At 36.5% G+C, this 16,421-nt stretch overlaps 1 pseudogene across 1 annotated transcript; it reads right to left on the bottom strand.

The window, feature by feature from the left end:
- Nucleotides 1–2,403: 2,403 nt before the first annotated feature.
- On the bottom strand, nucleotides 2,404–3,024 carry LOC306644872 (transformer-2 protein homolog beta-like; annotated as a pseudogene). Its single transcript has one exon. The product of its transcript is annotated as a transformer-2 protein homolog beta-like (transcript).
- Nucleotides 3,025–16,421: the final 13,397 nt, after the last annotated feature.

Here is a 16,421-nt window from a genome sequence, read left to right on the forward strand (position 1 = left end):
TCTCACATATCAGCAAAAACATTCAATATTTGGTTTAGCATGATTAGATCCATGCATTTACTGGGAAATTTCTTAAACTAATTCTTCTTTATGGCTGAGTTATATTTCATTGTGTATATATGCCACAATTTCTTTATCCATTCATCTGTTGATTGGAACCTTGGTGGGTTCAATAACTTAGCTATTATGAATTGCACTGCTGCTGTGTCAATGTAGTATGCTGATTTTAAAATCTTTGGATGTATGCTGAGGAGTTGGATAACTGGGTCAATGATGGATTCCAGTTCTAGTTACAGACCTAGTTTTTTGAGAAGAAAAAGTCCATACTGATTTCCAGAGAAGTTGCACCAATTGGCAGTTCCACCAGAAATGAACAAGTGTTCCCTTCTCCCCACATACTTGGCAATATTTGTTGTTACTTCTATTCTTGATAATTGCCATTCTGATTGGTGTGAGATGAAATCTCAGTGTAGTTTTCATATGCATTTCTCTAATTGCTAGAGATACTGAAAATTTTTTTTGTATATGTGTTGATCATTCATATACCTTTTTTTCAGAAGGGTCTCTTCACTTCCTTTGCTTATTTATTGACTGGGGTTATATTTTTTCTTTTTCTTTCTTTCTTTTTTGTGGTACTAAGTTTTTTGAATTCTTTGTGTATCCTGGAAATTAATGTTCTATCTGAGGAGGAGGCAACAAATTTTTTCTCCCCTTCTGCAGCCTCTCTCTTCATGCTCTTGAGCTATAAAGAAGTTTTTAGTTTGATGCCATCCCATTTATTGATTTTTAAATTTTATTTCTTATGCTTTAGAAGTCTTGTTCAGAGAGTCAGTTCCTGTGCTAATATGTTAAATGGTTGGGCCTATATTTTCTTCTAGTATGTGTAGGGTTTTTGGTCTAATTCCTAGGTCTTTGATCCATTTAGAGTTGACTTTTGTGCAGGGTGAGAGATAAGGGTTAACTTCCATTCTCTTATTTATGGATTTCCTGTTTTCTCAGCAACATTTGTTGAAGAGGCTGTTTTTCTCCTGTGTGTGTGTGTGTGTGTGTGTGTGTGTGTGTGCACGCATGTGTATTTTGTGCCTTTGTCTACTATGAGGTAAATTTTTGTGTGGGTTTGTCTCTGTGTCTTCTATTCTATCCCATTGGTCTTCTTGCCAATTTGGTGCCAATATGATACTGTTTTTGTTACTACAGCTCTTAGTATAAGTTAAGTTCTGGTATTGTGATGCTTCCTGCTTCATATTTATTGCTAAGGTTTGCTTTGGTTCTTCTGGACCTCTTCCTTTTTTTTTCAAATGAATTTCATTACTGCTTTTTATATTTCTATGAAGAACTTCATTGGAATTTTGATGGGAATTGCACTGGATCTGTATAATGCTTTTGGTAGTATGACTACTTTGACATATTGATTCTTGTTCTCCAAGAACATGGGAGGTATTTCCATCTTCTAATGTCTTCTTCAATTTCTTTACTGCTCTTTAGTTTTCATTGTAGTGAACTTTCATCTCTTTTGTTAGACTGATTTCTCATCAATATTTACACTGACTACTAAATATTTTTGAGGCTATTTTGAATTGGATGGTTTTCCTAATTTCTCTTTCAGCTGATTCATCATTGGAATATAGGAATGCAATGGATTTATGGGTATTAATTTTGTATTCTGCTACTTTGATGAATTCATTAATACATGAGGCCCTGGGTTTAATCCCCTGTACTACAAAGACACACACAGAAAAATGAAATGGACTGGTGACAACTAAAATTTGAACAGTTATAAGCACCCATAAGTTAAAAAGAAAAGTAAAAATCAAATTGTTTATATTTGCTTTTTTCCTTTGGCAGCATTTTACACACAGGCTTCAGTCTTCAGAATTCAATGGATTCTGTAGAAAAAAACCTTTGAAGTGACATTTTGTGCGATAGAAACTTTCAACAGTCAAAATTTAGACTATAAAATAATACATGCAAAATATACTTTTCTGAAAATGCTTTGATGAACAAAGCACTAAACTACACAACTGCAGAAAGAAAACAGCATTTCAATTCCACCAAATTTAGTCCTCATAAAAGTTGTAAAAGCCACTTGCCTTCACTAGGCACTGTTCACCTTTTAAATAGGAGACAATAAAAAATGACCCCAAACAGTATCCCAACAGAACATCTTCAGCTTCATGCTTTAATAGCAAGGATGTGAGTAGGATCAAGATCTGGAATGTGACCTTTATGCTCCATGACTGTAGTCATGAAGGGTGGACCCCTTTATGAATCAGATCCCTTTCTAGAGCATGTTTCCTCCACCTCTTCTTCTGTCTGAATTACTATTGTTAAAATCATCACAGTCTCCATCATATCCTCTGTCATAGTAATTCCCATACTGTGAACTGCCAGAGGTTCGTCTCCTTATGTAATTCCTGTTGGTATGGTATGTGGTCTTTTTGTTATAGAGAAATCAATTCTGATTCTATGTCCATCAAGCTCCATTCCACTGGTATATACTTTAGCTTCCTTGACATCATCTACATTTTCAACGTATGCAAAGGCAAATCTTCTTGAACACCTAGACTTCTGGTCCTATACAATAGAAACATCAGCAATAGGTCCATATTTACAAAACACTTCTTTTAGATTTCTTTCTGTAATATACCAGCTCAACCCAAACACTCCAAGACAACTCTTGGGGTCGAATTTGGCCAACTGAGAACATGAGACTTTCCAGTGGACATGGGAGAATGACTGACTGTGCCATCTGTGATAATCTTGACTGTAACACCTGATAGAGGAGCATATTTGGGAATGAGATCAAGACCATGGCCTTGCATAATGCCTCTGAAAGCTTCTTCTGAATCTAGACCTAGATTGAGATCTGAACCTGAACTTTGATGTAGAACATCTGCAAACTGTCTTGGAGTGAGAGCTTGCAAGGGTATGCCTTACAGATTTCCCCAAATTGTGAGCACTTACACTTCTGGAAGCAGAATGGGATTCCTGCTGGCCACAGTTCTGCTCTCTGCTGTTGCTCATGACTCCTGACTGACAACACAGTTCACTGTACTTCAACAGTGCCAACCTCTTGCATCCTCTAAGGAGGTTCCACCTCAACCTCACAAGGTGCACTGATTTCCTAGCCACTCAAAGTATAAACACACTACGCCACCCTCACATGAGCTCTAATTCTACTGGAACCCAAATACTCTTCAGATATTGCAGCAGTCTGTGAGCAGCGTTTAGGCAGTACATTGTCAACTTTGCATACAATATTTATACCTGGATCAGACAGAAGAGGGACTCTGATTTAATTGTTTCAGCATGCAATTTAAGCATTAAGAAGCTTAAAATCTTTCTAAGGAAATCAAATGTGCCTTAATGTTGAAGAATCGCTGGTCATACTTATTGCCTCTGTTGGGTGTGGAGAACTTGGAATGATCTGAAACACAGATTATGTTATTGAGGAACAGAGTCCAGATTATTGAGTATGAATCCATTGGAAAGTTACCTTTTTGTAAAATATAGTTGTAGATATACAATACAGTGAGTGATTGAATAAACCGTGATACATTCGTATCATGGAATAAGAGTCACCCATAGAAAGCAACCTAGTGCTGGTGCATCCTTACTTCACCAAAGAATTAGGCTGGGTGAAAAAAGTCAATCATTTTTTTGGGCAGGGGTTACCGGTGATTGAACTCAGGGGCACTTAACCACTGAGTCACATCCCCAGCCCTATTTTGTATTTTATTGAGAGACAGGGTCTCACTGAGTTGCTTAGCACTTTGCTTTTGCTGAGCCTGGTTTTGTACTCCCAATCCTCTTGCCTCAATCTCCTGAGCTGCTGAAATTACAGGTGTGCACCACTCTGCCTAGTAAAAAGCCAATTCTTAAAGGTTACATATTGTAAACTTTACTAAACATTCTTGAAATTACAAGTTTATAGTAATGGGGAAGCATTTTGCCAAGGGTTAAGAACCCCAGAAGGAGTGAGGGAGCAAAGTGGGTGGGCCACAAGGATTCCTCTGCTATGGAAGTGGAATTGGGAATCTGTCTTGACTCTTCATTACCTCATTGTCCATATCCTAGTTGTGATATGTACTGTATTTTCCCAAGGTGTCACTATTGGGAGGCCCTATTCAGGGGAAACACAGAATTTCTCTGCATTGTTTCTGACTTCATATTTGTGCATCTACATTATCCCAAAATTTAAAAGTTAACACAGCAATTTTCTCAAAGGCCTAAGAGTCATAAGAATTGGACATGAGCTATTTGCTATTGTCAATCATGTACAAAATTAAGAATACATGGAAGAGAAGAGGTAGCTGGAAAGATATTGGATGTGACATAAAAGTTCATAAGATTTGCTCTTTAAAAAAATAGTTAATTCAGATGTTACTAAAATATTCCTAAAACTCCAAAGAAAAACTAATAAATGTGAGCTCAATTTATTTTGCATATAAGAACATACACAAAGTCATTCATGAATGGCAAAGAAATGAAAGCTTATCTCTTCAGACTGGGACAAATCAAAACTGCCTGCCTAATGGTTTCTGTTCATCAGATTATGGTAAACCCCAACCAGATCAATTAGTTAACAAATGACCTGGGGAAGAGGCTTGAAAATTGGAAGAAAAGGTGTAATATATTATTTGCCTGCAGATGATGTGATCTTATCTGCAGAAACCTAAAAATTAATAAACAACTCTTAGTACTTGTAAATAATTTTCATAAAGTGAATTAAAATACATACAAAAATTGGTTGCCAGTGAACATCCAGAAACAAAATGGCAGTAACAGTTGCATTTTAATTGTTTGCCTAAAGCAATTGCAAACTTTGGAATATACTTGAGAAATGTACAAAACATTTCTGAAAGATATTTAAAATGACAATGGAAGGAATAAACATCGTATTCATAGTTTCTTGAATTGGTAAAAGACTTAATATTGTCAGCACTATCCAAAGGAGTCTGTAAAATTAATGCCATCCTTATCAAAATCCCAGTGTTATTTTATGCAATGTCTTTTATGCAGAAATACCCTTTACAATGTTAATAGGGAATGTCAAGGGTTCCCGAGCAGTAAAAACATTCTTGTAGAAGAAGAAAGTTGGAGGACTCAACTTCCTAATTCCAATATTTTCTAGAAAGATACTATAGTCAAAATAGGCACAGTATGCCTTTGACACCCTTTTCTTTTCCTTCCTTTCAGCATATATAGAGAAGTAGAAGAGTTAATATAGTGAGTGTGTTCTTTTCAGTCTCCTGGGCCATTCTCTTTTGGTTTTTCATCAATGTCTGTTCTGGGTTGAACTGTGTTCCTAGATAGACACACTGAAATCATAAACACCAGTGCTGCACAGAGGCACATGTGTGGAGTGGAATCATCAAAGATAAGATTAGTTAAAGTGAGGTCACACTAGAGCCACATGGGTCCTACTGGATAGTGGAATCCTGCAGGACTGACAAAGACTGTGTGAAGATGGAAAAACAGAGAACACCATGTGTCAAGGGCAGCACTGAAGAGCCACAGCTGCATTCAAGGAATCCTAAAACTGCACTGGATGTGAGGAAGGAGAATCCTCCCCCAAATATTTCAGGAAGATGGTGGCACTGCCAACACTTGTATTTCAACTTTTAGCATCCAGAATGATGAAACCACTGACTTCTCTTGTTGTAAGCCATCCCACTGATGTTTGTGTGTCCATCAGCCTTCAGAAATGAACGCAAGAGCTTCAGACTACTCTAGGTGCTTATAGACCTCTCACTTCACACACACACACACACACACAGAAGGGGGTACAAAAAACAAAAAAATTAGAACCCCCATGTTGTAACACATGTTCATGCATAAAATTTTATATCTCTACAATTAATTTACCATACACTGCATCAGTTCTAATTTGTGAACATAAATTTTTATAAACATGTCAAACAAGTTTTAAGGCATGTCAACAGTTCAGAAGCAATGAACATATTAGATAACTCTTAAAGTATAGATAAATTTTAAGTCCAAATAGGACCACATGTTTATAAACCTGATTTGTTCAACTTGAAAATCTGGTCAGACCAGATGCCTTTCACTCAAGTAAGCCTGAAGGTTTGATGGAAGTTTTGGCACTTTTAAAATAAACTAATTAATTCTGTTTGTTCCCCATAAAAAATATGATGTAGTTTCCTCCTATTTAGAAGTGCCATTCATTTGTCAAATGTTAAGCATTGTGTAACACTTCAAATAATAATTGTCTAGGCTTACATCATGATCAGAGTCAGTCATTTTAGCTGTGTTCTCACTAAGGCAAGGTAGTTTCATGAGGCACCTCAAAATTAATGCTGCAGAGATGATTTTATGGGTCAGACTTTGGAGAGTAGTCCATATGCAATGCTCTTTGAAAAAGTAATTGATTATTTATAAATGAATTTCCAGATGTCCATTCTTATTGTGCAAGAGCTCTTTCTAAAAATTGTTCTGTTTTATAACATTTTGACATTAAACCCTTATCTGGTATACGATTTGCAATTGTTTTCTCATAGCATGTGAGCTTTTGTTTTATTATTTTGGTAATGTTCTTGATACACAAATGTTTTAAATTTTGATGAAGTCAAATATCACCATTAGGTTTTATTCTTTTTTTTCCTTTCCCTAGTCTCTTGTGTTTTTAGTGTCATATCCATGAAATCGTTGCCAAATTCAATGTTGCTATGGTTTAAATTTATCCCACAATGTACATATGTGGGAAATCTGATCCCCAATGCTACAGTGTTGAGATTTGGGACCTATAAGAGTGATATTATAATAAGGACTCTGTCTTCTTTTTTTTTAATTTTTAATTTTATTTGTTCTGATTAGTGGTACATGACAGTAGAATGAATGTACACATTTTGATAGATCATACATAAATAGAGTGTAATCTCTCATTTTTCTGATTATACAAATTGACTATCTTCTCAAATGTTTATGTTGTTATTGTGGGAATGGATTTATCATAAAAGTGAATTTTGTATTTTCATATTCTCTCTCTCTCTCTCTCCCTCCTACGTTCCATCATGTGATGACACAGCAAGAAGTCAAATGTAAGCATTGTGTAACTCTTCAAATAATATCTGTCTAGGCTTCCATAATGGTCAGAGTTAATCACTTTAGAAGTGTCTCACCAGATGTAGGCTCCTTGATCTTGCAGTTCCCAGTTTCAGAACTGTAAGAAATGATTTTCTATTTTGTATGAATTACCAGTCTCAAGTATTATGTTACCACAATACAACATGGACAAATGAAGATTTTTTTGCCCTGTTGTATTCTTTTAAGAATTTTGTTTTAAACTCTTACACTTGATCCTTGATATATTTTGAGACAAATTTTGTATATAATAAATAAATAATAAATTTGTTTATATACGATAAACACATAAATTTATTTTGAGATAAATTTTGTATTCTTCTTTTGACTGTGCAAAAGAAGTCTTTCTATCACCACTAGCTGAAGACTGTCCTATCCCATAATGGTCTTGGCAATCTTGTCAAAAATCATTTACTAATCATCAACAGTTTATCTCTGTGTTCTCCATTGTTTCATTGGTGTATATGACTTATGGCAATACCTCAATGTTTGTAGAAAGTTGTAATCAGAAAATTTGAGTCCTCCAACTTTATTCCTATTTTTGAGGACTTTTTTTTTTTTTTTTTTGGCTATTTGGGGTCTCCGTAGATTATATAATAATATTAGGAAGAATTTTTATGTTTCTGAAAAAAAAAACCTCACAATTGGAATTTTGATAGGGATTAATTCCATAGACTGCTTTGGGTCATGTTGACATCTTAACAATATTAAGTCTTCTGATCCAGGGAAATCCATCAACAGATTATGTGCTTCTATTTGTTTATAATTTTTCAGCAATATTTTTCAGATTTCTACTTAAGTGTGTTACAAGGCATTTTATTGCTTTGGTGTTGTTAAAAATGGAATGATCCTAATTTTGTTCTGGATGTTTTTGGTGACCAATTTTTGCATGTTACTTTTGTATCCTCTCTCTTAATGGAAATCATTTCCTAGTTCTAACAATTGTTTTCAAGTTTTCAGATTTTCTTCATCTAAGATCATATCATATGCAATTAGAGAATAGTTTACTTCTTCCTTTCCAATTTTTGTTCTCTATTGTTGCTGTTGTTGTTCCCTTCTATTTTTCTTGACTAAATACTCTGGCTAGGACTTTCAATACTAAATAGATGTTTCTAAAGTAGACAACCTTGCCTATTCCTGGTTAGAGGGAATGAGTTTTCTGTCCTTTCCTATTGAGAGTGATGTGGGCTTTATAGGCAAAGTAAGTTTTTACATTTGTCAGTTTTTCATTAGAGTTTTGGCATACCTCAGTAACACTTAAATTAGATATTCTAAGAAGTGAATCTGCTGCTTCTTTATATTTCACAACCAGTACACTTTCAACCACCTCAAGTCTTCTCCTATTTATTTGACTGCTCATAGAAACAACTTATACTCAACTCCTATGACTATTTGGTCTTTAGTAATTTTTGAAATTAATTTTTACATTTTGAGATAGTGTTGATTAACACACATGAAGATAAGAAATAATGCAGAAAACCTGCCTATGTTTACCGGAATGGTAACATTTGCGAAACTACGTTATAGTATCACACCTAGGATATTGGTCCTGATGTAACCAAAAGATAAAAACAATCTAATACCACGAGGGTCTTCATAATTATATCCCTGGCCTTAACCCTTGGTAAAATGATTCTTCATCTGTATGATTTTGTCATTTAGGAATGTTTTATAAATAAATTATACAATATGTAAATTTGTAGGATTGGCTCTTTTTACTCAGCTTAAATCTTTGGTGACTCTTCTAAATTAATCTGTGTAGCAATACATAGTTGCATTTTATTGCTGGTTACTATTCGATGATGTGGATATACCACATTTTGTTTAAGCACTCACTGAATTTTTAATCCACAACTAATTATTAGGAAAAAAGACTTTCAAATAATATCTATCCTATGCGATCTAGACTCTCTTCCCCAGTTTTATAACTGGTGCTTCCTATCAGCTCATGCTTCCCTTTCCCTGGTCATGCCCAATGATTAGTTGAAGTTACTGCACTTTAAATCCCTTTAAAAACATTTTAATAAAAAATCCCAAAGCTGGGCTGGGGAGATAGCTCAGCTAGTAGAGTGCTTGCCTCACAAGCACAAGGCCCTGAGTTGGATCCCCAGTACCACAAAAAAAAAAAAAAAAAAATTCCAAAGCTTATAATCATGAAAATTCAAGTGATATTCTTCACTGAACTTTTTAAAAAAGGCCCTAAAAAATCTCAAATGGCTAAAGAAAGCTTGAGCAAAAAGAACAAATTTGGAGGCATCAGTGTATCTGATTTTAACACATACTACAGAGCCCTAGTAATCAAAACAGCATAAACATAAACACAGAGACCAACTATCAGAATAGAGTTCCTAGAATTAAAAAAAAAAATCCATGCATCTAAAGTCAATTCTTGATAAAGGTGTCAAACAAACATATTAGAAGAGAACAACCTCTTCAATAAATGGTGCTGAGAAAATGGATAACCACATGCAGAATACAGAAATTTAACCCTTGCCTTTCACCCTGCAAAACAAAAACTCAAAATAGACCAAAGGCTTAAATGTAATACCTGAAAACGTAAGGGAAAAAACCCATCAAGACACTGAGACAAACAGTGAGTTTTCTGGATGGGACCTCAAAAGTGCAGGATAAAAAACCCAAATATTGGCAACTAGAATTTCATCAAGCAAAAGAGCTTCTGCACATAAAAGAAAACAAGAAACAGAATGGACAGAAACTACCGAATGTGTCTATACTTATATCTGACTTCCAGAGATCCTGATGAGGATGAGAAAGCATAAGGGACCATAAGGTTTCCTGGACAGTTTTAGGGAAACACTGATTGGAGAGTTTCCTACAGTGGTGGGAAATTACACACTATTACTCCCTACTAATTTATTACTTTCATTTCTCTGCTGCTGCCAGGTACTATCATTTGAACTTGATTGCAGTGGTCTTGGTGTACCTAAGTGGGCCTTGGTCTTAACCCAATGTTTCATTTGTCTTGGTGGGCTGTGGGCTTAGAGTGTGACACAGTTAGATGACTTTTGTGGTCACAGGTGTGACATAGGAGCCTGGAGCTGGTCCATCCACAGAGACTCTGCTTGAGGAAGAGCAGAATTATGCACCGTCTCACTACACACTGTTAACTGCAGAAAGGAACCTGGGCCTATCCTGGCCCCAGAGAGAGGACTGTAGGGACAAACTATTCTTTCTAGGTGCTCCCTTGTTTCTTTCTGAATAATGCACCAATGGTATATATGGGGCAGGCTTGAACTGTCCTCCAGTACTGAAACAATTACAACACATTAACAGCAGACTCCTGCCAAAGCTGGGCCTGGGTGCCACCCAGTGATGAAATAATGAAAGTGACTATAGCATCACAGACAATGAGCTGCCCACTTAGAATTTCTGAAAAATAAGCAAACAAAATTGAACTCACAAAATTAGGAAGATTGGAAATACTTGATCCTTAAATACCCAGATGATGTCTTATATCAGTAATCACCAAGTGCTTTCAGAAAGCCATAACCTCATCTAGTACTCAAAACAAGACACCAGAAACTTATCAAGCACTGATCAGTATGGGCAGGACTCTCAAAGAATTTACAATAGCTGTTTTAAAGAACCTTAATGAGCTTGAAGAAGATACAGAGAAACATTACAGTATTCTAATAGACAAACTGACACAGAGTTGGAAGGAATTTTAAAGAGAAAGAAAATACAAGAAAACTAGAGAACAAATTAGATAATGACTATATTAAGATGTTAGCTATAAACAATTACATTGAACTCAAATTAAATTCTCTAATTAAAAGGCACAAAGTGACTGGATCAAAAAAATAACAAGACCCAAGCCGATGTTGCTTACAACAAATACACTTCACTTCTAGGACACATAAAGACTGAAAATGAAGGGATGGAATGATATTCCATGCAAATGGACACCAAAAGAATTCAGGAATGACCATAATTATACCAGATAATATGGGCTTTTGAAAAACGTACTAAAAAGAGACATGGAAGGTCATTAATAAAAGGCAGAAAATCAATAAAGAAATAACAGAGTTTCACTGCACCCTAGAACAAATAGACATAACAGACATCTATAGAACATTTGACCCAATAGTTGCTGCATAAACAATTTTCTCATCACACAAGGAATATTCTCCAGGGTAGATCACATGATGGGCCACAAAACAAGTCTTAACAAATTTAAGAAAATTGAAATCATGTTTTCTGACCACAGTGCAAGAAAACCAGAAATCAATAACATGAACATTTTTGAAAAGTATACAAGCACATAATGACTTATTTTGGAACAGTGGATGGATAAGGAAGAAATCAAGAAGGAAATTTAAACATTTCTTTAAAAAAAATGAAAATAGAGACACAACATACCAAAACCTATTCAGCAAAAGAAGTACTAACAGGGAAGTTTATAGCTATCAAAGCCCACATCAAAAAAGAAAGATCTCAAACAAACAACCCACTACATCTCAAGAAACTAGAAAAACAAGGACAGACCAAAGTCAAAGTTAGCAGATAGAAAGAAATTATAAGTATCAGAGCAGAAATAAATAAAATGGAGTCTAAAAACATGTTACAAAAGATCAATGTAACAAAGAACTAGTTTTTCAAAAGGATAAACAAATTACACAATCACTTAGCTTGACTAAAAGTAAGAGAGAGAATACTTAGATAATAGTACTTTATTATTTAAGGAAAATGGAAAGTTCTCTTTTTGAATTTAGCACATTTAAAATTTTACATGTAATTAGTGTTTACATTGGATGAGTCAATTATTTTAGCATCAACATAGTTGCATACAAGAAACAATTGAATAAAGTACCAAGAATTATTTGTTCAGAGCTGGATGCAGTGGCACATGTCTGTAATCCCAGCAACTTGAGGGTGATGCAGGAGAATCTCAAGTTCAAAGCCACCATCAGCAATTCAGTGAGGCTCTAAGCAACTCAGCAAGACCCTGTCCCTAAATAAAATATAAAAAAGGAATGGGGATGCATCTCCGTGGATAAGCACCCCTGGATTCAATCCCCAGTACAAAAAGAAAGAAAGAAAGAAAGAAAGAAAGAAAGAAAGAAAGAAAGAAAGAAAGAAAGAAAGAAAGAAAGAAAGAAAGAAAGAAAGAAAGATTTGTTCTAGCAATAATTTCTGACATATCTTATATATGCTAGGATTCTCATAGAAGATAAAAGTTAGGTCTCAATTCAAGACCCATAGATTCTATTTAGACATACATCCTGTGCCTTGATTCTTGATGCATGAGAGCCAAATGGATCTTGAAGGACCTCTAAGCAAACCATAACATGGAGAGAAAGAAGGGAAAAGAGTGCACATTCCTTGAGAACTCATTTGCACCAGACTCTACATGTTCAGTCTTAAATGTGCCTTCACATTGTGTCAAGTGTTGATTTTTCCATTTCAGAGAAAGGATGCATGTTGAAAATGCTCATATGCTTTTTCAGTACAATAGTGGCTGGTTGGGCCTGGTATGGGCTCATCCTTCTGTGAAGACATGTAAGGAGCTTCCAAGTTGTCTTTTCCATTCTCACAACAAAATAAGAACTGAGGACCTCAAGAACCAACATCTCTTTAGATTCACCAGAGAACTGAAGTCCAAGAAAAGACAACTCCTTCTAGTTGGAGCGACAAGAGGATACAGTGGATCTCAGAACACTGGAACAAAAGTTCAGGAGCAAAAGCATTCTGTTAGAGCCAGCCTAGAGCAGGAAAACTTAAACTTTAGCTATTACTAAGTGTAATAGCTAAAACCATAAAACTTTAGAGGAACTTTAGAAAGAAACACAGAGAGAAAGCTTTCTGATGTTGAATTTGGTAATGACTTCTTGTATAAAGCACCAAAAATCCCAGGAGACAGAAAAATAGATAAATTTGACTACATCAACATGAAAACCATTTGAGCATCAAAAGACACACAATCAAGAGTGGGAAAATGCAAACCCATAAATGGAAGAAAGTAGCTGAAAATTATATACCAGACCAAGTACTAACATTAAGAATGCACTCAAAACTACTTATGGACAACATTAAAAAAAAAAAAAAAACACTCAAAAATAGGCAAGTGATTTGAACTAGAATTACTCCAAAGAATGTGACCAATAAGCACATGAAAACAGGATCAGTAGGGAAATGCAAAATAAATAAATAAATAAGTAAATAAGGCAGGAGAGTGATGTCATTAAGATGTTGAAATATTTCTCCAGTCTCACTAGCACTTCCCCAGAATCAAATTATAAAATGCCCACAGGCAATATTTTGTTAATATCCCAGAACTCAGAAGTGAAGCTAAGACATCTGTTTAGACAGCAGGATTGACAAAAAATAAAATCATGTTTGACTGATAAGAGGAATTGTTTCTTTTTAACTGTATGCTCCTCCCACAAGATGGCACAGTGCCACACTTGGCAGAGTCCAGTGGGTTCCATGGTTTCTACCTTTCAAAAAGAGAGTTAGATGATGACTTTCAGCTCCCCAACTGTTATGGTTTGGATGTGAGGTATCCCCCAAAAACTCACATGGGAGACAATGCAGGAAGGTTCAGAGGAAAAATGATTGGGTTTGTAAGTGTCTTACCCCAATCAGTGAATTAATCCCTGATGGGATTAGTTGAAGTGGTAGGGTGTGGTTGGAGGAGATTGAAATTGGGGCATGGCTTCAGGGTATATATTTTGTATCTGGAGAGAGACTCCAGTCTTTCTCTCTCTCTCTCTTCTTTCTGATCACTGTGATGTAAGCTGCTTCCCTCTACCACCCTCTCCTGCCATGATGTTCAGCCTCACTTGAGCCCTGAGGAATGGAGTCAGCCTTCTATGGAGTAAGACCTCTGAAACTGTGAGCCCTTAAATAAACCTTTCCTCCTTCACAGTTGGGTCATTTAGTCACAGCAGTAAAATAGCTGACTAAAACAGAAATTGCTACCAAGAAGTGGTGACATTGCTGTGACTAACCTGACCATGTGGTTCAGAAACTTTTGAAGCTTCCTGGAATTGGTGAGATGAATTGAGATGCTTAACAGTATAAGCTGGAAATGCTTTAGACTATTGTAAGTGGAGATTAATGACGGATTCTGGTGGAAGCTCAGAAGACCGGAATGGCAATAGAACTGTGATCAGTGAAGTCCTGGCCCGGGAGGGTTCAGAAAAGGAGGACTCCATTGGAATTTGGAGTAGAAGCCATTCATGTTATGTTCTGGTTGAGAAGTTGTCTGAATTTTGCCTATGTTCTGAGACTTTCTGTGAAGCTCATCTTAAAAGAGATGGACTTCTTCTTGTGGTGCTTGGAATTGAACCCAGAGCCTCGTGCACGCAAGGCAAGCACTCTACCAACTGAGTTATGTTCCCAGCCCAAGTGATGGATTTCTTAATCTGGTGGGAGAAATGTCTAGGCAGCATGGCATTCAGGTAATGGCATGGATTTTGCTGGCCACTTTTAGCCAAATTTATTGTGATAATCAGGAGCAGAAAGCAGAGCAGAAATATTTGAAAAACTTGAACTTGAAAGGCAGGAGTAAAACTGGGGCTAAGGAAATTGAAGTTGTTGAAGACATTTCCACCAAGAAGGAAATGCTAAAGACTTTGCCCAGAGACAATAAGAAAGATGACTTGAGAGCATCTCAACTGGCAAAAACATACCCATCTAAAGTTCAAGGGAGTAAGGTGAAAATTATCTTGAGAAGAGACCATAGGGAACTCTTCTTGCACTGGGGCCTAGGAAGTTTTTCCAACGGGCTCAGTCACCCAGACCCTCAGAGGCTGCTGCAGCAAGGGTCCCTGGAGGCTTGGTTACTGCTCAAGATGGTGGTAGACTTTGGCTTCAACCCCGTGGTGCTGGTTCTATAGGAATGCAGGATGCTGGAGTTAGGTGTTCATGTAAGCTACCATCAAGATTTCAAAGGAAGGCCTAGGAGACCAGGCAAAATGCAGCACGGGGTGGGGGCATGTCTTTGTGGGCACTCCCTGAGAAGTTAAAATGTGGAGACATGAGGAGGAAGCCAAAGTTCCAGTGGAGATCCCCGAGATTAAGAAATGTCTGTAATGTAGAACATCATTCTCAGAGAGCTACAGGAATTGAACCTAGACAAGCCAACAGAAAGGCCACTTGGGCTGCAACAAGCAAGGCTACGGGGTGGGGCTACACACACCTTTGAGAGAGCATGTGTCCTAGTTTCTAGACATGGAGCTATAGGACTTGTTTGCCCAGCTGGATTTCAGTCTTACTTTGGCCCTATCCCTTCTTTCTATACTCCTAAATTTGTGACGGAAATGTTTACCCTGTACCATAATATATTGGATACTTGTCAATTGCTTTTAATGTTACAGGAGCTCACAATGCAAGATTGCCTTGATCCTCAGAGAAGACTTTGGACTTGAACTTGAGCAATCTTGGAACTGTTGAGACTAGGGGACTCTTGGAAATGGACAAGATATATTTTGTGTTGTGAGGTAGTTGTAAGGTTGTGGGGCCAGGGGTAGAATGTTATGGTTTATATCTGAGATGTCCCCCAAAAGCTCATATGTGAAACAATGCAAGAGAGTTTGGAGGAGAAATGATTGGGTTATAACCTTAACCTAATTGGTGAATTAGTCCCCTGATGGGATTAATTGTTAACTGAAGTGTAGTCTGTGGCTGGAGGAGGTGGGAATTGAGGTGTGACTTTCAGATGTATGTTTATATCTGGTAAGTGGAGACCTCTCTCTCTGCTTCCTGATCAACATGTGAGCTGCTTCCCTCTGCCATGCTCTTCAGCCATGATGTTCTGCCTCATCTCAAGTCCTGAGGAATGAAGCTGGATTTGTATGTACTAAGACCTCTGAAATTGTGAGCCCTCAAATAAACTTTTCTTCTCTAAAATTGTTCTGGTCAGGTCCTTTATTCATAGCAGTGAAAAAACTGACAAAAAAATTCTGTACTTAGAAACCCCCAAAACTCACCAGAAAGCTTCTAGAATTCATAAACAAATTCAGCAAATAACATGGTATAAAATCAACTCCCATAAGTCAATTGCATTCCTATACACCAATGACAATTCAGCTAAAAGAGAAATTAGGAAAACTATTCCGTTCACAATGGCCTCAAAAAAATATACTTAAGAATCAATCTAACAAAAGAGGTGAAAGACCTCTACAATGAAAACTACAGAACACTAAAGAAAGAAATTGAAGTAGACCTTAGAAGATGGAAAGATGTCCCATGGTCTTGAATAGGCAGAATTTAAATTATCAAAATGGCCATACTATCAAAATGCTATACAAATTTAATGCAATTCCTATTAAAATTCCAATGACATTCTTCAC

The sequence above is a fragment of the Sciurus vulgaris genome (genome assembly GCF_902686455.1).
Source record: "Sciurus vulgaris genome assembly, chromosome: 15".
Taxonomy (NCBI): domain Eukaryota; kingdom Metazoa; phylum Chordata; class Mammalia; order Rodentia; family Sciuridae; genus Sciurus; species Sciurus vulgaris.